At 45.4% G+C, this 24,233-nt stretch overlaps 1 protein-coding gene across 7 annotated transcripts in view; it reads left to right on the top strand.

Annotated features, from left to right (window-relative positions):
* Positions 1-1,844: 1,844 nt before the first annotated feature.
* Positions 1,845-24,233, top strand: part of EPN2 (epsin 2) — an 81,007-nt gene continuing 58,618 nt past the window's right edge. For 3 of the 7 annotated variants that reach the window (XM_037910460.2, XM_037910459.2, XM_037910455.2), the window contains exon 1: positions 15,058-15,191. The gene's annotated coding sequence lies outside the window, so the exon portion shown is untranslated. Of the gene's footprint in view, positions 1,961-14,136; positions 14,308-15,057; positions 15,192-24,233 lie in introns of those variants that run through there. The other 4 variants (XM_037910458.2, XM_043523223.1, XM_037910456.2 and 1 more) reach the window with 4 other exon arrangements.

Here is a 24,233-nt window from a genome sequence, read left to right as displayed (position 1 = left end):
GCATTGTGGAGGTTTCAGAGAGGGTATGTTGTCTTGAATGCAGTACCACTGAACGTGGCTTGTTCCATCCTTTAAACCACAAGGAATTTGGCTTCTCTCTGGGCTTTCCAAAGGGCAGAGGGTTTAAAAACACATGGGGCATCAGGGAGGTTGAATCCCTCTTGTCTTCATTTGCCGTCAGAGTTTTGAACACGGGTGAACTTTGCCCCGGCTTCAAGCTGAACAAATAGAACAGAGCACAGTGCACATGGGGGTGGGTTAGGTTATTGTCCTCCATCGCAGGGGTTGGCATGGTGCAGAGGTCCAAACTGGGGGAAATAATCACAGGGTTTGCCAGGTGGCTGGGAGACCTAGTCTGAAATTGAGCATTGCACCTGTGCAACCTGGTGAGCAACCGTTGCACTCACATCTTAGTTAGTGCATTGGGTATAAAAGGCTGAACTTGCTCCAGTGAACCCCTGAAGATGCTCTCAGAAAGGCTGGGGTCTCTTCCCAAATTAATTGGGAATTACTATGTATTACTATGTATTCTTTGATGGTCCTCATGAGTTTATTGGAGTCGATAGAGTTGCACCAACTTGTGCTAATGATAATTTTGACCCTGTTTTATACACAGTGTAGGGATAACTCCTCCACCCCTGAAATGCAGCCAACTCTAGGGTGGAACTCAACAGCAGCTACACACAACAATTGATAGAGGGGAAAAGAAGACTAGATTACTCAGGGGAAACCGGAGACAGGAATTTAGGGAGGAAGAATGTAGGGCTTTGGCCTAGAATCTGATGGGGATAATGGAGTGAATACACCAAATTCTTATAGAGAAAAGCACTTTGAGCTATTTGATGACCACAAGAGGAAAGGACCTTGGTTCTAAGAACATAAGAACGGCCATACTGGGTCCATCTAGCCCAGTATCCTGTCTTCCAACTGTGGCCAGTGCCAGATGCTTCAGAGGGAATGAACAGAACAGGGCAATTATCAATTGACCCATTCCCTCTTGTCCAATCCCAGCTTCTGGCAGTCAGAGGCTTAGAGACTCCCAGAGCATAGCGTTCTACATTTCATTAGCAGTGCAACACAGAACTCCCTCAATACCCTCTCCTATGTACACTTAGGCCTTGTCTACACTCGAGGTTTAACCCCACTTTCAGCCATCCATGGCTTGCAATCAGTGTAGCTGCACTGACCCAAACCAGGCATGCCACTGTTTGCACTGGTTGAGCTAGCCCAGATGCCAAGCTGATGACTGAAATCAGAGCTAACCCCCATGTATAGACAGTGTCGCTCTTGAATCCCCAACAGCCAGTCCCCTGGGTTTTCCTTGGAGGTTTCCCCTTCAACTAGTGACTAGGCCCAACCCTGCTTAGAGTCTGAGAACTGAGGAGTTCATAGTCTGAAGATGGTCATAGGAAGGCAGATGCAGGGAAGGGTTAGTGAAGCACACAGGGGAAACAGCAGTAGCTTTCAAGCTAGTAACAATGCAGTGACTGATACAGGCTGTGTTACGTAGAACAGTTGGCTCTCCGTTTTTTGAATGGCCATCTAATATTTCCGTGGCAATTTAGGCACCCCCTCAATGGGCTAGCAAGCTTCTTACAAAGAGTGGTGTGCAGTGAAAGGTAGCCTCATAAAACCAGGTTTGTATGTTTTAAAGGAAGGGAGATTTCTTAGCTTCCCTCCTCCTTGAGCAGGGTTGTGTTAGCCATTCCCTTGATCCCATTCAAAGCTCTCTGCTGAGCCAGATGCTTTGGCCATTACCCCGGTGAAGGAGCGTGCTATGCCTTTAAGGATCAGGCTGGAGCCTACAACCAGCTATTTAAACAGGAAGGGGAAACTGAGCTGGAGAGAGGGGATTAGAAATTATGCAGGCTGTTATGTCACTCTCTCTCACCGATCTCAATTTGTCTCCTAACAATGAACTAATCCCATTAGAGCAGGACCATACAGAAATTCTACAAAGGTAGGTGCGTTCCTGAGCTGCAATAGGTGAAGTTGGCACTTAACCTTTGGTCTCACAGCTGGTTAAGCACCGTCATCTCTGCACGGCTGGCCTGGATTCTTCATTGCAGAGTCATTTAAGTCCCAATTCTGCAAATCATTCTGGCGTGTGTTTAAATCCACCCCTGTTCAGGAGAACCTGTAAACAGTGCTTCAGCGCTTTACTGAATTGGGGCCTTAAACAAGTGCAGAGCATCGCTGTTTGGCTTGCTGATGGGTGACGCTCACTTTGTACAGGGCTAAAATGAAGGCACAGTGTCCAAGGCAGTGGGGGATCATGTTGTTCCCAAATCCAAGTGTTCAAAACTTCTGAGTCAGGCTACCCAAAATCATGAGACTATTTTGTTTTTTGTTTCTTTAAAGAAATTTAAATTATAATGCAGGCAGGGTTCTTTATATTTGTTTTCTGCATGTTGAGGCTTTACGGTTTACACTTTCAATCTTTTCTCCCCAATTCAGGAAGGCTAGAAACTTACTCTTTTAAAAAAGAAAAAACGGAAAGCTGAGATTCTGATGCAGTCACAGGGCTCCAGGAGTGGGGCTTTGAGGAAATGCCGTGTTTCATGAGACAAGAGTTGTCAATGCTGATCCAGGCTCGCGCTTTATAAACAGCCAGATAATGAAGGGTTGCAAGTGGAACGATAATACAGTGCAACTGACTTGGGGTGCTTACAAGTCTCATTTTATTCCCTAGCTAGAACAAGGCTTCTGCCAAGATGCTCTTGCATGCATCACCACAAGGGTCAAATTAGTGGTTTCAGCAGAGGAAACCACTTGTAAACACAGCCCAGACGTAAGTTCTTTCTCAGGCTATGGCTGCACTACAGTTTAAGTTGATGTCGCTCAGGGATGTGAATTAGCCACCCCTCTGAGCAACATAACTTATGCTGGCTTAAGTGCCGGTGTGGACACCGCTATGTCGGTGGAAGAGCTTCCCCTGCCGACATAGCTATGGCCACTCACGGGGGCTGGAGAAATTAAGCCAGCAGGAGAGCTCTCTCCCATTGGCTTAGAGCGGCTACATGGAGAGCTTACAGCAGTGCTGCTGTGCCCTGTAAGCTCTCCAGTGTGTAGCCATAACCTCAGTGTAAAGCAATTAGAGGCCTAGCTCAGCAGGTGTCCCAAGCTTTCTTCCAGCTGAGTGGAGTCCTACTTGAGTCAATGCCCAGACAATCCAGGTTTACTTGACTTTTGCTTGTATCGTTCTCGTTATCACCTTGTGCATCAAATCTTAGCCATAGTCAACCCATTTTTAACATGGTACCAGCCTGACGTGACTGTAATACACTTGCATCCATGCTTAATATTCCTTACCAAGTGCCTTAGAACCGTTTAAAGAGACTGCTTGTGGGGTTATGCCTGTCTATGGTCAGCCTACTTGTCGGACAGGCAAACTGAGCCTCAACAGTGCTAACAAGAGCCACTGATGTGGTGGAAAGTGGTGGCAGCCAGCATATTTTCAGCAGAAACATACTTCCCTCTTGTTTTTGAGTACAGTTGAAGCTATCGTTAGAGCCCTGCAGATCCCCGGACATCCGCTTTATATCCGCTGATATCTGCATCTGCAGATGTGGATGCGGTTGTATTGTTTGCCGTCTTTGCAGATCACGGATTGGATGCAGATCCAAATTTTTGTATCCACACGGGCTCTAAGATAAGGTGCTGGTGCAGGTGTGGATCGCGGGTCAGGTACAAGTTAATTATCAGGGATGTGGCTCCAAATGTTTGTATCCGCACAGGGCTCTAGCTATTGTGGTTCAAGCCCCTTCAGAAACAGGGTCATGAGCTGCCAAAGCCGGTTCCCATCTGTGCTGGTGTTTGAGCTTTGCTTCCACGGATCAGTGCTACGCTACGTGTGTTTTTAAGGATTGAACTAGCAGTAATTCCTCTGACTTCCTCTACTATTTACAGTCAGAAAGGAATCCTGTGCTTCTCCATACCACTCAGCTCAGAAGAATGTGGCAGCGCGTGGGAGTGCCAATTACAGCCAATTATAACCTGACCAACAGGCCCTGGCACTCCAGGACCTACTGAAACATGCTGTCCTTGCGAGATAAAGATTTTTCTTCTGTGCGTGTCTGAACCAGGCTTGAACTCGTTGCTTCAGGGAGACACGTGTAGCAATTGTTTAGCAGTAGTGTTCAGAACTGAGGCTGGCCCAAATAAAGCGGTGGGACTGAATATATCGCTGCGAGTGTTTCTTGCCTTCAGTGCTGGCTGGTTCCTGTGCCTTCCTGACACTTTACCGTGAATCTTTTCCAGCCTGTGTTCTGAATTTTCAGTCTGCTTGTTGAGGTTTAGGGACATCTATTTATGACTCTACATTATTATTATTATTTATTTGTTTGTATTGTGCTAGGCGCTGTACAAACAGAGCAAAAGACAGTCTCTGCCCCATGTTTGCATTCCAGAAAGTGGGACTCTTATGAGTGTATTCAGTGGGAGAGTGGGAGAAGGAGTAATATGAGTTCAGTGGCGAATTTAGGGTGTTGCTCAGAGGTCACTAGGACCTTGTGTACACTCGGATTATTTTGCTAAAACGTCCCCCTGTTGCTACCAGTGTTTCAGCTCTGCTGTCTGTAGCCATGATGGAGACACTGGTGTAGAATGGGTGCCAGCTACTGTCATGTCACCTAGTCCTGGGTGAAATGACACGGTGCTTAAAATTTCAGTGGCTTCCAGCACCTTGTCTACACTAGGATTCCCACTGTTGCTACCACCAAAGGAGCAGAAACTGTGGGAGCAACAGTGGGGAAGTTTTAGGAAGAAAAAAAAGCTGGTGTAGACAAAGCCTGTTCCCCGGGACCGCGGGTTATGAACCGGCATTGTTCTCAGGTTGGTTTGCACTGTTGGGGATGAAGGGGCTGTGAATGATTAAGGGCTGATGCACTTTTATGGATGACTACAAAGGGCCTTCTGCCCCTTCCTCCCCACCCCACTCCTCTTTCATTTAATCTGTGTGATGTTCTACCCTTGGAAATTTGAGAGCTCCTTGCACGGCATCAGCCTTTGGGTGGGAGGAGTTTAGTTTGCTTTCTCGGTGGGTTTTCCATTCGACAAGGAGCATTTACAGCCTCTTTCTCTTTGTTTTCCAATCCCTGTTTTCTCATTGCAGCCGTGGGGTTGGTTTTATGGCCAGCAGTGATAACTTTAGGGATGGGTCAACTGGTGTGAAGTAAAGGAAAAACTCCCACCCCAGACAGAAAGGCATCGCCTTATCTGCACGGGGGATTTGCTCTAAATACAAGCAGCCATTGTTGGCCCACTGTTGGTGTAGCTGCACCAGTACAACCCCCAGTATAGACAGGAAAAGCCACTATTTGCACTGGTGGAGTTTACCCCTGCTGGCAATCAGGCTAACCCAGTAGTTCTCAAACTTTCGTACTGGTGACCCCTTTTATAGCAAGCCTCTGAGTGCGACCCCCATTATAAATTAAAAAAACTTTTTTATATATTTAACACCATTATAAATGCTGGAGGGAAAGCGGGGTTTGGGGTGGAGGCTGACAGCTCGCAACCCCTCATGTAAGAACCTGGCGCCCCCCTGAGGGGTCCCAACCCCCAGTTTGAGAACCCCTGGGCTAACCTATGCCTATTTGAATTGTTTTATCCTGTCTACACATGGGGTTTGCACTGGTACGGCTAACTCTGATGGAGCAACCTGCAGTCGGGGCAAATCTCCTGTACAGACGAGACTTACGACTCTTTTCTTTGCTAATCTTTTTTTACTGGCGTAACACCCGAAGCGTGGATTGTCAACGGTTCCCTGTAGATAAACACCAGCAATAACCAAACTCATCCTTGATCTAAATACATGCTAGTGGTGAAACATGAGGATGGGTAGAGAATATATTTAAATGTTATGGAATTTTATAGACACCCAGATGCTGTGGTGAGGGGCACATTAGAGAAAAGGATGTGAACATTTACCCAGAAACGCAAACCAACCCATTCTCATGTTCAAAAAACTGGTTAACTCTTTGGCTAGATGGGTAGTTTTGACATGTGAACACTGGGGCTTCCATAACCGAAACACTACAGGAAAGATGCTATTCTTGGGTTATTTTTTCCCCCCAGCCAGAAACAGGATATGCCAGCAATCTCACCAGATTCCCAGCCTGGCTTTTGGATAAAGAGGTCTGGCTATATCTACAATTGCTGTTTGTATTATGGTAGCACCCAGTGGCCACGGCCCCATTGCGCTAGGTGCTGTACAAACGTACTGAACCTCTGAGATTTGCCCATCACTACAGAACACATTGCCATAGCGGTGAGTTTGCTATCACTCCCCGGATTCCAGTCAAACTGCAACAGTAACGCGGTGTGAAAATCCATTCTGGTTTTCTCAGTAAAAAATTTCAGGGAAATCTCCCCAGGAGATGGAGTGGATATAGTCCGCTGTATATTTGGGTGGACACTGGGTCTTAGTGTTGCATATGTAGCCCACACACCTCCTGGGTGTGCTGTTCTGTCCCATCTCGTGGCACTGAGACCACTTAGAGAGAGAGAGATAAAAATGAGTCTGCTCTACAGCCTTAGCTAACAGGCAGCTGGCTTTTAGCTCATGTGGTAGAGGCTCATGCACTGAGTTCCAGAGGTCCCCGGTTCTATGCCGATGACGGGGGTCTGTCGGTATTACATGAACACTTGAGCTCATGCTATAGAAGGTTCTTGTTCTACACCTTCTGAGCGAAGTCTGGGATTTGCATTGTGACTGGTAGCAGAGCAGGTAATGATTAAATAGGCCCTGGATACCTTCCCTCTAGAAGCCAACAAGAATCTGAGTCTCCTCTTACTTACTCCTGGTGTAACCATGTTGATTTCAGTAATATCACTCCGGATTTACACCAGTGTTAAGAGGAGACTCAGGCCCTTAATCTTCTTTGTAGTTAAGATGGTACTTTCCCCTGGGCATTAGACTTTGATGCCAAAGTGCAAGGCCTCCTGCATCCTCTCTTGTTATCTGTAGGTTCACTGGTGGTCACTGTGAAACTGCTCTAATGGACTGTTCTGCAGTCTGTATGGTTGGCCGCTTGATTAAAATGCACACCGAGATAGCACTAAGAACAGCCCCAGGGGCATTGTTACCTGACCAGCTTTGATCGATTGTTCATTAAGCTCTTCTGCTTGTCGGTCAAACATGCTCTTTTCCACTTCCCTCACTGCATAAAGCCCCCCATATTCCTCTTCATGCCAGATATATTATCAGACTGAATAATGAGCACAGTCGCCAACCCACCAAGGCGATCGGAGATCGATTTCGAGGCAGTGCTACGCAGCAGGGAGTTCTGTTCTCTCTTCCTTGTGCTCTGCTGGCTTTTCGTAAATACTGAGTTTCTGTCTTTCTCAAAAGAAAAATCTGGAGCCAGGGAGGAGGATGGACTAGCTGACCTCTTGAAGTCCCTTCCAGCCCTACATTTCTATGGTTCCACGATCTGCGGCCACGTGAGATACCTGTGGAACAAAACAGGTCATCTTGAGCTTAGTCCCTCATTACAAAGGCGAAGTCTGAGGACAGCCCCAGGCCAAGGCGGGAGCATCTCAAAGGTCAGGAGACATTTTTTGGTAATGAAAAGCTCTGAAGGAAATTGTGTCCAGGCTTCCTTGCTGGCTGGAAGCTCTCTCGGGTGTAGAGCATTGGGAAGCTGGAAGTCAAGAACTCTTAGTTCTAGAAGATGCAAACTCCAGAAACCACAGGTTCATTTTATGCCCTTAGAGTAGACCTGGAGACTGGGAGTTGCCTCCCTTTCCTCTCTTTTCTCTCCCTCCATTGAAGTGGAAGGTGGTATTAAGTGCCCCAATCTTCGCTAAATACTTTTGGGCTGATTCTGCAACTTTTATTGGTGCCAACAGGCCCAAAGAGACTGCTTGGGTGAGTGCTACCCAGTGTGTATAAGGGACTGGGCAATTTAGGAGCAACAAGTGACTTCCATTCACACCAGTGATGCAACAAAGAAAAAGGCCCTCTCTCTCTCTTTCTCTTGATGGGACAGAACACCACACCCTGGTGGTGTGTGTGTTACACTTGGTTGTGACTAGGTACATGGCTCTTAATGTCTTTGGTGACATTTCCAAGAAAAACACCCAATTTGCTTGGGCTGTGTTCTCACCCCCCTTCCCATCAACGTTCTAATGAATGAATGGGTGCAGAAAGAATGCCTTTTAAGTGACTATTAGAGAATATTGGGAACTTGTAAATATGAATATTTGCTCTAGAAGAAGGATTCCAAGAGCTTGTCTATATTGTGAATGAAACCAAAATAATTATATCTGTGTAAAATGCCCTATTTTGGTAGAACTTGAGATGATTCTGGGGCTTAAGTAAGGGCAAGTCTACACTTAAAACACTGCTTTAATGAAGACACTTTAAGTCGATGGGAGAGAGGTCTTCCAACGGCGTAGTTAATCCACCTCCCCAAGAGGCAGTAGCTATATTGATGGGAGAAGCTCTCCTGCCAACATAGCACTGTCTACACGGGGAGAGGAGAGATTAGGTTGGTGTGGATTTTTCACACCCCTGAGTGATGTAGTTATACTGATATAGGTCTGTAGTGTAGACCAGACCTCAGTCAATATAAAGGCACCCTTATACTGAAATAAGGGAGTCCATACCCAAGCCCACATGCTCAGGGTCTAACAGTATTGATTGTTGCCATATTGGGGTTTGGGAAGGAATTTTCCCCCAGGTCAGATTGGCGGAGACCCTGAGGTTTTTTCTTCTTCCTCTGCAGTGTGGGGAATGGATCACTTGCTGGTTTGAACTGGAGTAAATGTGGAGTCTCTGTAACTTGAAGTCTTGAAATCAAGATTTGAGGACTTCAGTAACTCAGCCAGAGATTATGGGTCTACTACAGGAGTGGGTGGGGTCCTGTGGCCTGCGATGGGCAGCAGGTCAGACTAGATGATTATGATGGCCCCTTCTGGCCGTCAGGTCTGAAAGTCTCTGAGTCTTAAACCAAAATAACTAAGGATGTGTATTACAACTGATATATTTATTTGGTTACATGAAGACAAGGGCCTAAGAGTTAAACTCATCCAGTTTGGGAAAGGAAATCATACCATATGGACCTGGTGTGTCTGATCAAAACTAGCCACAAGATAGCTCAGATTTTGAACAGTGATCACTTGCAACGAACTGCTTGTGAACAATTTACGGAACAAATGGGAGGTGGAAATTATTGTGAGTGATGGGAATACTAAATCAATTCAATAACTTTGTTAGCACCTTGTCGATAATTCAGAAGGCCAAAAAGAGGCTGCATTTATCAAATAATTCTTTGCAAATTATTCATTCCGCTCTGACGATAGTGGTCAAATTTAGCAGCATTTTGTTGTTGTTGCAATTTTAATGAATTTGCTTTGCTCAAAATTTCCAAACCTGGGGGCCTCAAATTAGGCTCTTAGATCCGTATTTGGGCACCTAGATGGGCCTAACTGTTCAGAGATGCTGATCAACCCCAACTCCCCTCCCACTGATTTCAGTGGGAGCTGAAGATGCTAAGCACCTTGAAAAATCAGGTGGCTTCTATTTGGGTGCATAAATATGGATTTAGGTGCCTAATGTTGACAATGTTGGCCTCTGCTTTTAAACTGATTCCTTTAATGACCTGTAGGTTGGGAGTGGGGAAAGCAAACCAGTAATGGAGCAAAATGACTGTGATTTAGAGATTGAATTTCATGCAGCTAGAATCATGCATCAGTATAATTAGATTCAGTCTTGTTTGGATGCAAGGACTGGAGACAGAAGAAGAAAACGTGATCCACCAAGCCAGCTCTCAGGAAATGGGAAACAATAGAATGCGGAAATCAAATTTCAAACTGTAGGGCTATATTTATCAAGTTTTCCTTAGAATTTTTACAGGTTTTTTTTCTGGCCTGGTTGACATATGGCCAGAGTATCAGATCATCATAGAGCATTGTTGTTTGTAGCCTATTCATTAATGCTAAGCTGGGGGGAAATGCACTTCCTATTGTGAAATGCTTTCAGGGCAGTGTTCCTGTTGTGTCATTTGAGCCATGGCCGGACACTCTAAAACAAACTCATTAGCTAATTAGTGACTGTCCCCCAGCCCCATGTGGCTGCACTTGCTGTGTGAGCAATATGCATATCATCACTGGCATCAGGAACAGGGCCCCTTTGTGGCTTTCTGGCAGCCACTCTGCTAGGCTAGCTACCACAGTAGCCTTGTCTAGGCTGAGCCAGCAGGATCTGCACCCACTTTTCCTTAGCTAGGAGATTCTCTTCCGCATGGTACATTGCACGGCGGTTCCCTTTGTTAGAATTCTGTAGATAGTACAGTAATTGGAAAGGTCTATTTGCTCCACCCTCAACCGGCTTTGCACACATGGATTGCTCTTGGGCTGTGACAGACACTGAGGTGATAAATTGGTTCTGATGAGAAACTGGTCTTGTAAACAAAGGCTTCTAACTCTCTGACTCCTGCATCATTGAAAAGTTGTGAGCTCTCCAATATTCGATCGAGTGTTCCCAGCAACTAACTAAGCACCGTTCCCACATATTTCCAATGAGGGGCTGGGTAACAGAGGAGGACTGGATGGAAAGCCTTTCACTATTAGGTCACAGGTCCAGATCCCAGCCTAGGGCAGTGGTTCCTATCCAGCAGGGGCCATAAATTAGCTGTGTGAAACAAGTCTGGCCAGCTCAACTCTGTCCTCAGTAGGGGTGGCTCCATCATACGAAACCAGCACCACAAGTGGCCCCCATGCTGGCAGACTCAATAGAGCGACCAAGGACTGAATTGGATAGGGAGAAGGAACTCGCCTCTTGTTCCCAAAGGTAGTTCTTCCGGGCCAGAGTGGAGGAAGAAGGGGTGGGGAGAAGGCATCATGAGGAAACTTGTTCTGCACATTTTCTGTTAATGGAGGACCTCATTCCACAGGTCCTTTTCAATAGCATCAAATTCACATGCATAAAAATATACAATTTCCACACACCTTGGGCTTCATCCTCCATTTATCCATTGCTGGTGGTCCTAGAGAAGAAAAAGGGGACGTATTCCTTCAGATATGGTTCATCATTTTAAACATTTTATTCTCTCTCCCAAGTCTCCTTCTGTTCCGGTTTTAATGGTGCTTAGCACCTCCCACTCAAGGTCTCATTGTGAGAGTCAACATCACAGCTGGCATCAGAACTCAGGAATTTCTGGCTCCCCAGCCATCTTCAAACCACTAGGGTAGTGGTTTTCAAACTGGAACGTAAGGCACTGGGTCGTGGCGGCTCTGGTCAGCACTGCTGACCGGGCTGTTAAAAGTCCCATCAGCGGTGCTGCCTGGCTAAGGCAGGCTAGTTCCTACCTGTTCTGACACCGCGCTGTGCCCTGGAAGTGGCCAGCAGCAGGTTCGGCTCCTGGGCAGGGGGGAAGGCACAGGGATCTGCGCGCTGCCCCTTCCCCGAGCACCGGCTCCGCACTCCCATTGGCTGGTTCTCAGCCAATGGGAGCTGGGGTGGTGGTGCCTGCCGGCGAGAGCCGCACTGAGCTGCTTGTGCACCTCCGCCTAGGAGCCGGACCTGCTGCTGGCCGCTTCAAGGGCGTAGTGCAGTCCGTGGTGCTGGGACAGGCAGGAAGCCTACCTTAGCACCCCCCTGCACCGCTGACTAGGAGCTGCCTGAGGTAAGCCCGTGCCCCAATCCCCTGCCCCAGCCCTGAGCTCTCCCCAAGCCCGGAGCCCCTTCTTGCACCCCAAACCCCTCATCCCTGGTTCCACTCCAGAGCCTGCACCCCCAGCCCTGACCCTCTCCCGCACCCCAACCCCCTGCCCCAGCCCAGAGCCCCCTCCCGCACCCTGAACCCCCCCCATTCCTGGCCCCACCCCGCAGCCCTCACCCCCGTACCCCAACCCTTTGCCCCAGCCCAGAGCCCCACCCCACACCCTGAACCCCCCCCATTCCTGGCCCCACCCCGCAGCGCTCACCCCCGTACCCCAACCCTTTGCCCCAGCCCAGAGCCCCCTCCCGCACCCTGAACCCCCCCCATTCCTGGCCCCACCCCGCAGCCCTCACCCCCGTACCCCAACCCTTTGCCCCAGCCCTGAGTCCTCCCAAACCCCTCACCCCCAGCTCCACTGGGTTGCGGGCATCAACAATTTTCTTCAACTGGGTCCCCGGAAAAAAAGTTTGAAAACCACTGCACTAGACCAGGCTGCCTCTCAGAACATTTCACTCTTTGTGTGATTCAGAGCAGATACAGCTCCTTTGTATTGAGCCTGATCTGTAGACCACGAAGGCCAAGGGGAGTTTTGCCACTGATGTTGGTGAAAACAGGGTTGGGCCCCAAGTTTGCACTGACGATTGTGGTGATCGCTGGTAGAACAACACTTTCTAATTGACTTTTGTTCTATGGTGTTTTTTTTTTTAGAAAAATTCCTGGGGAATTTGGCTCTTGTGAGTGGCTAATAGCTGTAGCCGGAACCAGACATACAGGAGGCAGAGCTCTGCTAATGCACTTCACTACTGATCTGTACCAGCCCTGGCTCTCTCCTGACCAGAGATCAGAGCCAGCGCTAGGCATAAACAGTCTAATTGCTTAGGGCCCCGAGCAGCTCCAGGGGACCCCATTAGCTTTTTATTATGTATGTGGAGGCCCAAAATATTCCTGTTTAGGGCCCCCAATGGGCTAGCACTGCCTTTGCCGGAGATGACCAATTGCCTGGAATTGTTTAATGGTTTGGTGATGGGAACAAAGGTCCAAAGAGGACTAAAATGAGACTACTAAATTCCTTGGACCTGTGATCCTGGGCAAGGATTATTCTCAGAGGTGAGAGTCAAGTGCTTTAACCCCCTTAAGTTGCTTCGCTCATATTTAGATGACTGTTGAAGCACCTCAAGCATTTCCTCAAGTGAGTTGCGGTCGCAATAATCAGGAGTCATGACCATACATATGTCTCATTTCAACTCCATTAATAGAAGCTTCTTAATGTGATTCTGAACTCTTCCCAGATGCATAAAGCCATTAGTTTGTACTGACTAACTCAGCACAGGAGAAGGAAGAGGATGTGGATTTTTCCACAACTCCATGTATACAGATTCTATGCTAGTCAATAAGCACCTTACCTGCCCTCCCACCAGACACCCAGGACCTCTCCCACCCAGTGGCCAGCCGTGAACTGCCTAGCTTGAAAAATAAACCATGGGGTAGGCTCTCTTCCCCTTGCCAATGCCGTTCTTCCTCCCTAGTTGATGAAATCCTTGTAACCCTCTCCCAGTTAGCTGAGTTGCTAAAACCCTCTGGAATTCCTGGCAGACATCCCCAGTTCTTTGAACCACCCAGCTGCCCAGACTTTCATTCCCAGATGTGCTATGTGGGTTAACAGAAGTCTGTCTGATATCCTGCATATCTTCCTTCACCCAGTGCACTGCAAATACCAGAGTTGTCCTTGCATGCTTGTAGCATCTGGAAATAGAACTTATGACCTTCAGCTTCCAAAGCGTGGGCCTCCCACCCAGAGATCTAAGAGCTTGGCCAGGCCCGGGAACTGACACAGACATGAAGGCTGTGTCTAACCTAGAACTTTCTTCCTCTGCGTTCCCACTGGTGCAGTGTCACAGGGAATAGAGCTAGCGTTTTAACCCAGCTCAGAGCAGGTCCAGATGACATTGTGAGGAATGATGGTGGCTGCCAGTGTCTTGTCTCCACTAGCCCTCCATCAGTGGGGAATCTGAAGGGAAAAGTCGAGGGCAGACAAACAGATCTGATATTCCATCCACTGGTGGGACATGCACACCACAGCACTAAAAGGAAATAAGAATTCATGTAAAAGAACAGCGCCCCGCTCCTGCTTTTAATTAACAAAAACAATATTCTCAGAGCTTGGATGTGTCTCCTGAAGTCAAGGATGTTGCTGATACACAACCTTATCACAATTCAGGTTGTTTTGGTGTTTGCTGCACTAGAGACAAAGGGGCAGGGGACGGAAATCAATTTTTTTTCTCCCCCAACTGAAAAAAAGGAGGAAATTGTCAGCGGAAAAAGATTTGTTTTCAAGTCTCTGGGGTTGGGGCAGGGAGCGTAGGGGAGATTTGTGGTGAGGGGGGAATGATTGGCTGAGTGATTTTCAGTCACTCCTGGGAGTGGGTGTGGTAGGGTTTGGGGAGGGGAACTGAGAACTGTGGGGTTTTTGGTCACTCCCCTGGCAGGGTGGGTCTGTCAGGATGTGACAGTCTGTGGGAGTGACATTTGTAATGTCCTCTTGGAGCGCACACAGCAAAATCCTTCCTCACACGAGGGAGACACGTTAAAAATCTGCCTTAAAGCTACTGCCATACATGGCCCTTGGGGGACACCCCGCCAGGTGAGTGAGCGTCCATGGGGGGGAGCTAGGGTAGGAGCCACCTAGTGCGGCGGGAAAGGGGAGATGGACTCTTGGCTCTTTCAGGGATTTGGGGAGCGGGGACAGATGTGTGAGGAGGGGTTAGGGTGGGGGTAGATCAGAGGTGGGTGCCCTGAGGAAGGAGAGACTTGGTTATTTGCCCTGGTCTCACTTGGCTGGGGCTGGGGCGGGGCGGGGGGGGGCGGATTTCCAAGCCTGTCCCCAAAATGATTGGGTTCCCCCTGCCCAATCCGTGCATTTACAGAGTGGGATCCCTGGGAAGGGAGAGGGGCTGGGATTTCCAAATCCCGCCCCCCCCCCGGGGGGGAGAGTCTGTGATTTCCACGCCCCCCGCAAAGGGGGGAGAGGAGCTGTGATTTCCATGCACCCCCATAGAGAGGGGAGCGAGTCTGTGATCCCCCCCCCGCAAAAGGGGGGAGAGGAGCTGTGATTTCCATGCACCCCCAAAAAGAGGGGAGCGAGTCTGTGACCCCCCCCAAAAGGGGGGAGAGGAGCTGTGATTTCCACCCCTCCCGCCAAAGAGGGGAGAGGATCCGTTCCCCCCCCGCGGTACATTGAGCACCCCCCCATGGGCTCGGGGAGGGGCGGGGCCAAGGCGGCGGTTCTGGGCCAGGCGGCTCCGCCTTTCGCTCTCCGCGCTCGCGCCCGCGCGCGCCCCCGCCGGGAGGGCGGCCTCGGGGACGCGCTCGGGAGTCGGGAGCCTCTGCCCCCCCCCCCGCCCCGCAGCCGCCGCCATGTTGGACGGTGCGTGTGGGTGTCACAGCCAGCCAGAGGCGGCGGCGGCGGCCGGGCAGCCAGACCCCCGGGCCCCGCTCCCAGCCCCGCGGCGGAGGCGGCGGCAGCAGGTCCGTGGGGAGCCGGGCGCCGAGAGGGGGGGGTCTCCCCTGCGCTGTCCCGCGCATGGGGGCAGCTCCCCGCCCCCCGGGGAGATGGATGGGGGCAGCTCCGGGGGGGCTAGTGGGGACCCCCGAGAAGGGTGGGGGCAGGGGGCTTAGCGGCCTTGGCGGGGGGGCTGAGGGATGTGTGTCGGGGGGGGGACAGGGCTGTGTAGCTGAAGGGGAGGTGCGGGGTGTTTGATGGGGCAGTTGGGGGGAGCTGGGGATTGGGGGGTGGGGGTGTGTAGGTGGAGGGGGAAGGTTTGGGGGGTACGGGGTGTTTGGAGGAGGGATTGGGGGGCGGGGGTGTGTAGGTGGAGGGGGAAGGTTTGGGGGGTACGGGGTGTTAGGAGGGGGGATTGGAGGGTGGGGGTGTGTAGGTGGAGGGGGAAGGTTTGGGGGGTACGGGGTGTTTGGAGGTGGGATTGGAGGGCGGGGGAGGTTTGGGGGGTACGGGGTGTTTGGAGGTGGGATTGGAGGGCGGGGGTGTGTAGGTGGAGGGGGAGGTTTGGGGGGTATGGGGTGTTTGGAGGGGGGTTTGGGGGGCGGGGGTGGTAGGTGGAGGGGGGAGGTTTGGGGGGGTACGGGGTGTTTGGAGGGGGGTTTGGGGGGCGGGGGTGGTAGGTGGAGGGGGGAGGTTTGGGGGTATGGGGTGTTTGGAGGGGGGATTGGGGGGCGGGGGTGGTAGGTGGAGGGGGGAGGTTTGGGGGGGTACAGGGTGTTCGGACAGGCAGTTTGGAGGGGGATATGGGAATTAGAGGCTGGGGGGTGTATCTGGAAGTGGGGTTGGTTTTGGGGGTATAGGGTGTTCGGGGGATCTGGGGATTGGGGGGTGTATTTGGAGGTAGGAGGTTGTGGGGTGTGTCTGGCTAGGGGGAGGTTAGGGGCTCAGTGTGTTCCCAGGGGCCGGTTGGGGGCATGGGTGTGTATTTGGAGAGGGCAGGTTTTGGGTAGTTTGTGGGGAGGCTGGTGTTCTGTGTGTGTGTCTGGAGAGTAGTGGTGGTGCCTAAGGGTGTGACTGTGACTGTGTGCAGTTCTGGGCCTGGAGAGTGTGTGACTGGATTGTGTGTATGTGGCGGGGGAAGGGTGTTGGTGTTGAGGGAGGTCTGCGGTTTGTGGGGGTAATTTGAAGGGTTTGTTTGAATGTCATGAATGCCCTTTGGGTTCTAAGTAGCCATTGTTGTCTCTGTTAGGATGGTAACAGCAACTAGTTCCCATCATGGCAGCGAAGTCCGTGATCACAGATTTCAGACTTGGAAAAGCATTTCTAGTATTAGCCAGACTCTTTATTACCAGGGAAATTATTTTCTTACAAAAAGAAAAGGAGTATTTGTGGCACCTTAGAGACTACCAAATTTATTTGAGCATAAGCTTTCGTGAGCTACAGCTCACTTCATCGGATGCTGTAGCTCACGAAAGCTTATGCTCAAATAGATTTGTTAGTCTCTAAGGTGCCACAAGTACTCCTTTTCTTTTTGCGAATACAGACTAACATGGCTGCTACTCTGAAACCTATTTTCTTACAGTTTTCCTTTTGTGGTGTAACGTATACTCTGGTATTGATTAAAAACTGCCTGAAGGGATTCACCATAAACCTCCAAACTAAAGTTTGGAGCCTCTGTTGCCATCTGCATATGCCACGACTTCATGTTTTAAATTTACCTGGCTACAGGTTTCACTTGAATTTTGTTGGGTTAACTTCACAGCAGTTTACTCCATTTTTTAAAAAAAATTCTCAAGTTTTAGACGTAAGTTTTGAAAACTGTATTTTGTTTGCCGAAGTAGATGTATGGATAATATCAAATGGGGCACCAGTATAATGTTTTTCTAGGCAGACTGGTATTGAAGCTGTTGAGTGTTGTCCCCCCTCTTCCCCTCCAGTTTTGGTGGACTTGCTGCTGCAGATTAGTTGTAGGTAGTCAGTGTGCATAGTTAATTGTGCTTGAACTATGTTCAGTCTTATTGTCATTTAAATAAAGGATTATTGCATATTAGCTTGATATTGATTGATGATTTGTTTCTGGTAGCACCAAGAGTGTGCTATGTGTTTTCCACTTAGTCACATAAAGTATAAAATTAGTTACACTTGTGGTTTTCTTTTCAACTCTTTGAGAAACTGATATTATTCTTGTATTTTCAGCAAAGAGATACATTGTGTATTTTAGTCTCGCTATTTGCTCTGATTCTTCAGATATATTGCAGACATCATGAATTGTGTAAACTGGGACTTCTGGCTCAGGATGCTAGTCATTCTGATTCTTTTTGTTTGAGCTTTGCGTAATGATTATCTGCCCAAACATGTTTTTCTTTTATGGTAATATGGAGCTTCTTTTGGATGATATTATACTGCGTAAAATATGGCCGAACATGGTTTTAGAAAATTGGAATGTTAGAACACAGTAAAACGTAAAACACTGCATGCAGTTTTACCTTTTTTAGACTACAGCTTAGTTTGGGCAAAATAGAAAAAGGTAAACCTTTTGTAATACTTTTTCTGGAATGGACGGATACTATCATTACACTCCTTCCTAAATGCTATGTTTTCAACTCATTTTTCAATAAATTATTTTCAAACAAACTCAGATGTCCTCATTTCTTTTGATCTTAAATGTTTGTTGCGTTGGCTTTTCATAAAGAAGAGCACTAACATATACCAGTGAACGGTCAAAAGTTTTAGCTATTGGTAAACCAGGCTGACAAATTTTCAAGTGTAGATCAGTATTTTACTGACATTTTCAAAGCTACCAAGGTTTAAACTATCCCTAAATATGAATGTCCCTAGGTTAGCTAGATTTCATGCTAGCTGGAAAGCATTGTGATGAAGTTGGCACCTATAAGTAGGTACTGTTGCTAACTGTGACTTGCCTGACTGATATATAATAAAGTAAATAGAAGCATACACTAATATGGCATATCATATCCTATGTGGTGTTACATAGTAGAGATAAGACTGATTATTTTAAGCCACTCTTAAAGATGCTGATAAATGAAAACAAATGTTAAGATTTGTAATGGTCACTGCCAGGCTTGCTAGGTCCCAAATATAATTTAATAAAGATTTTTAGGATAAGTTATAATGCTCTAGAGAAAAAACAACAACCCTTCAGCCTTCCAAAACCATAGTTACAGAATGCCACCTACTCTCTTGGCCGACCCACTAGTAGAAAATCCAGTGTGTCTGGCTTGTATGAGTGCAGTAATGCTGTCTTTCTGCTTTGCCTTGTTTTGATGTGGACAGGCAAGGTATCAAAATATATTGGTATCCTGCTGTCTTAAGTGCTTCAAAGAGCAGGATTTTAGTATATTTCAATACCTTGCCAGCTCATAAGAATGCAACAGGCACAGTGGAGAGGAACAATGTGCATGCTCTTGTAAAACAAAATGGATAGGTCTAATTTTGATAATGTCCTTTTATTGGGCTATAGTATCAGTGAGTGCTGCATAGTATACTTAAACTCCCAGAATTCATGATTTTTGGGTTGCTGGTATAAGATTGCTTTTCCTATTCTGTGAAAAAAAGAATCTTTTCAAGCCACGCACTTGTTAGACAGTATGTGAATTCAATGAGCACAGCTTTCTTGATCCTGCCCTAAAATACAGTTTTAAAAATTGAGCCCCCTAGCAAAGGGGGCAGCGTGGGTGAAAAATACGCAAGCACCAACTATTTTGTCCTGGTATTTTACTATTGCAGTTGTAACGTTGGATTTAGAGATCTAGGTTTTCGTTGGCTTTATTAGATAATGTTTCTAAAGTGTTGATAAATGGAGAGATTGTGAGATTAACTAAACTTCTAAAGTTAGCTAAAAATTCCATTAGAAAGGTGGCTTTTACAACCCATCCATTGAGCTGCTCTCCTCAACAAGACTGATCTAAGTAAAAGGGCTCCTTTTAAACGTTTATCAATTTATTGAAATGACAAACTGATAAAAGAAATGTAAATGTTGGTATTTTGTCCATATCTTGAAGCTTAAATGTTTATCAACTTTTGCTTTTAAAAAGAGCACCAACTTAAAAAAAAATACGCTTCAGTCTGAAAATATTTTGCCTACTAGTGTTACAAGTAACTCCTTAGGATTTGTCTACATTTGAAAGGTAATTTGGATTAAAGTAGGTTGTGAATTTTTGAAGTGCATTAGCTATTCCTGAATAACTCCATGTATAGACAAGCTTCGAGAAGCATAACTGAAAGATTAGAGGGAAAAATTCTCTGTCTTTTCAGTGTGTTCACTTTGTGCATTTGGCAGCACTGTGTGTATGGTCAGTTTAATTTTTGCTGCATAGCATTAGCTATTTTCCTCTTGTTAGTACTGATTTTTCACACATCAACTGGTGAGAGAACATTACAAATAATAGGCAAATGTGATTTTGTAAAATCATAAACACTGATGTGAGTACTTAGGCATGTGTAATACCTATAACCACTTTTAACACCACGTTTTGAAATTGATTACATTTCAAGTGGTTTCCCTTTAAATGTAAGTAACTCACATTTCTGAGCTGTGGTCCTGCAAACTCTCATATGTGCTCAAATTTACTCACATGTAAAGTGAAACACATATATAAGTGTTTGCATGATTGGGGCCCTGGTAAATAGAAACAAATTGATGTTACGAACTATTTTTGTGTAGTTTCCAGATTGCTTGCAGTCTCGGATTCAGTAATATTTTCATTTTGATTGTAGTCCACTTTTACAGTATTTTTATGTGGAAAGATACTTGTCAAACGTACATATCAATTTAATACCCATATAATACATGCCCCAAATTGTGAGGATTTCCTTCTAAATATTATGTAATATATTAAAAGCATAAACAGTTTGAACTAGTTAAGTCTCTCAAGCAATATTCCCTGGATCCCTTCTAATAGCGTCCTAGCTTCCTGGTGTGCTGGGCGCTTAGAGCTGAATAGTCCAAAGTCTAAGAACGTTCATTTTCCTAGATATATAAAATTTTGTTTTCATCAAAATAAATCTTCTCAAGTTTTAGAAATATATCATCTGTTTTCCTTGAGCTGCTTAATATTTGTTGGTCTCAATTCCCGTATCAGACTTCTTCCTCTGATGTTGCACTATTCTCCCTGTAGATTGTCAGCTGCTCCTTTCTGTGCCCACAATGCTGCGTTTGTAGTTAGCTTTATTAGAGTGGCCTGCAGTTGCTGAGTCCCCTGAAATGTAGGTTTATTTTAATAAATACAGAATGTTGCAAAGCATAGTAAGTATAGGATGGCTTTGTTCCAGAAGCCATACTGTAGGGGGAGTTCTTGAGTTGAATCAACTCCCAGACAGACAGTAGGGTACAAAAAGTTTTTATTGTCTTTGTTCAAGATCTCCTATTCCTTCTTCTACTTTGGCCTCCACAATCATACTACATCTTGTACAATTGGATACATATGTGTTTTTGAATTGTATTAATGTTTGACACCTGAGTGGGTTCTGGTATGCTTTTTCCTCTTCCTGTAAACTTCATCACCCTAAGCATCTAAATCCAAAGTCTTGACAGAAATCCTCTCTCGTGATACCCTACAATAAGTCTACTTAGCTGCACATTAAGGGCTGATGTTTAATTTTTCTAGCCTGTAGCACAATATTTGTTTTTTTTATATCCATGCATTCATTGTTAGAAACTCTCAAAACTCTTTTGCTAGATTGCCTTAGGTTCTCTTTATCATTTTACTGCACTCAAAAGTGTGCTAGGCACCTCCCTAAGATGTTGCATCTTTTCTTCCATCAGTTTGGTAAATCTGAAAGTCAGTTTGCATTGTTATGAGTCCAGTGTGGTGATAGTTAAATGCAGGGTCATTTTTACCATGCGTGTGATTCTAGAAGTGACTGTATAAAGATAGACATGGGGCCTGAGGATCTTGGAGTAGATGACATATCTCCATCTTTTAGGTCTGAAGAAATTGCCCCCAAACATTTAATTCACCTAATTACTTCATGACCCTACTCCTCATTTTGACCTAATAAGCTTTTCTTCGAGTTCTCCAGATATTCTCTTACATAATGTAGTGGTTTCTAAAACTAAGTTATCAGTCTTAAGTGTTTTGAAAGCTGAACATAAAAAGGAAAATCAGAGTTTGTCTCTTGGGCCTGTTCTGTTTGGCTGTTAGTTACAACAAATCATAGAGAAGTCTTTCAGAGTGGGTATCTGTATTAGCCTAAAATAGCATCAAGGATGACATATAATCATATTTAAATTCTTCTTGTTTCTGTACTGCATTAGAAATCTTAATTTTGAGATTTATGGTCAGTTGTGTAGTTTTTTGAACATTTACAAGTGCTATAGTGTTAGAACAAACAAAATTTTAAGTAGGATCTTTGCAGAGAACTGTATAATCTTAGTACAGCTCTTAAACCTGCCTGGTTAAATCACTTCTGCACACTTAAATAAAAATGTCTCATTTACTATTTCTTATCTGTGTTTTTGTCAATTGCAATTCATCCCACTCTGAGTTTGTTTTGTAACTTAATAACTTTTATCCTAATTGTGCAACCCTTACTCCTGCTGGTGAGCAGTTACTCTCACAAACAGTTCTTTTAACTTCTGTGGGACTACTCACCTGAGTAATTGCTCACCAGCTTGAGTATGGATTGCACAATTCACAAATGAGACCTTCATTTGCAAGAGGTATAATATTAAAAATTCCAAGTAATTGATTTATGCAGCTCTTCTATTCAGTGAGGAAGGGCAAACCAGTGTGTTTTAAAGATGGCTTCCTTTCAGATTTTTGTCTCCCAAATTTTAATAGTGTGATATCTGAGGTGGCTTCTTTCTTCTTGAATCAGTTCTTAATCTATTCACATTTTCTACCTTGGAAGTCTTCAAGAAATGTCTTAAAAGCACACTACATGGTGTGGCTGAACTTTGTTTTTTCTGAGTTATTGCTCTTAGGGCCAGTACTTAGCCATTCTTGATCTTTTATATTTTTATCCTAATTTTATGTCTTTATATTGTCTATCCTCCTCCCTCAGACACATGCATAGTGACACACTCTAATTTCTTTCTTTGCAGGTAGAAAGCCTGCCCTCATTCATGCAGTTGTGTATGTCATTAGCTGGGCAAAAGCAGCATCAGCTAGCACCTGGGTGAACAGAAGCTTTGTCTTTATCCTTATTTTCTTAAGGGTGCTACTGTTTGAAGCAGCAGTGATTCTCCAGGCAGCTTCTGTTGCCCCAGTTGTTTTCTCCCTTAATGTTCAACGCTATCTGGGCAGGGGCAAGGCTTGCACCAACAAGAAGGCAGAAATAGGAGAGGGTAGGTTGGTGGACTCTAAGCATGTAAAATTAATGTCAAAATAATTTTAAAATATAAAGATAGGCCATTCATTAATCCTGATTTTCACTTCTAAACATGAGTATAACAGTACTTTTAATGACAGGTTTCAGAGTAGCAGCCGTGTTAGTTTGTATTCGCAAAAAGAAAAGGAGTACTTGTGGCACCTTAGAGACTAACGAATTTATTTGAGCATAAGCTTTCGTGAGCTACAGCTCACTGAGTACTTTTAATATGGCTATATTCTCTATTAAATGTCTATGGAGAAGGTGATCTGTCATTGGAATATATGTAAAGGAAAGCAGTGAAATAATTACTTGAAATCCAGAGCTTTAAAGCTTTTAATTATTCAGATACCTAATTAATCAGCAAAGCACTTCACCAGCTTGTGATATTGCAGGAGTGTGAATAGGAATGGCTGTTTGGGAAGAGGGTGAGAGGTATGAATCTTACACCTACCCATCAAGTGAGACTAATAGAATTTTTGTGAGGCTTAAAAGGACCGGTGTCCAGGTATTCCATCATTTAAAAAAATGTTCTCTGCATAATAACCAGTTGGAAGTATGCAACTGACATCTGTTCTCTTATTTACTGAAATATTTTCCTCCTAAAGCATGAACTGGCCTATTTTATGATTGCTAACTAGTGTTGTGTTTCATGCACTGACTTTTTAAAAGGCTTTGAAGCATTTGTTGTGGGGGTCAGAAACAACTAATTTTTGCTGTTGTGCAAAGTTCACATAAGTTAAACGTTCAGTTTACCAACCCTGTAGTGCATTTCCCAGAAAGTAAAGATAATGCCTTAGTTGGTATGTTGGTAGATTAACAGTGAAGTAGGTGCCAAGTACCTTTCTCATTAGGACTGTGCAAATGTAGACCAGAAATCATTAGTTAACACTTCAACCATTACTTCCGAGAATCTCTGTAGTGTACTCCCATCTGTTTTAAATACATATGATAGCTGCGTGCTGCTCAAAAGATCCAGAAGGTTGTTAGTTTTCATTGCTGTAAACTTTATAATGGTGCAGCCCACTTTTTTGGGGCACTTTTTGCAAAGGAAGACGAACTGTTTTATCAACATTATAAATCTTTTTTACTAGGTTGGCACCTTAATGAGAGTTATTTTTTGTGCTTAAGTTCTTACATAAATTTGGTATGAGCATGAAATATGCAAATATTCTTAAATTGATTTCTGCCTTTTTTTCAGAATTACGATTGCATTGGAATTGAAGTTGTAAACCTTTCTGTGATTGTTTAAAAGTTTGGAACACACCAGAATGTATTGAATTTTTAAAATTAAGAGAAGGATTGGGCAAAATCACTTTTTAACTGCTCCACTACAGAGAACTGTCTAGGTATCATCAACGAGCAGATATTTGTGTGTAATTTTTAAAATTTACAAATTGACTAATTTATGAAGTATTGGGAATTTGATAGACTAAAATGCCATTTTCAATTGATGGTTAAAATGATTTCTTAGCATAACTGGTTCAGGTAAGCAGACTGAAAAGTATAATTAGGAGTTTTGTGTCCTTCATCTTCCAGTTAACAGTAGCTATAGTTTAACTGTTTTAATTTCATGAAGATATGAATTTACTGTGCGTTCAAGAAAGCATTTTACGCTTGCTTTCAAAAGTCAGATCATGTCATATAATTTGGCATGCATAATATTAAGAAATACACTGCCTGGTGGTAATTCTATACTTCTGTGTTGCAAGCAGTTAGATTTTTGAAGGATCTAG

The sequence above is a fragment of the Chelonia mydas genome, chromosome 10 (assembly GCF_015237465.2).
Source record: "Chelonia mydas isolate rCheMyd1 chromosome 10, rCheMyd1.pri.v2, whole genome shotgun sequence".
Taxonomy (NCBI): Eukaryota; Metazoa; Chordata; order Testudines; family Cheloniidae; genus Chelonia; species Chelonia mydas.
This window is presented reverse-complemented; position numbering and strand designations above follow the sequence as displayed.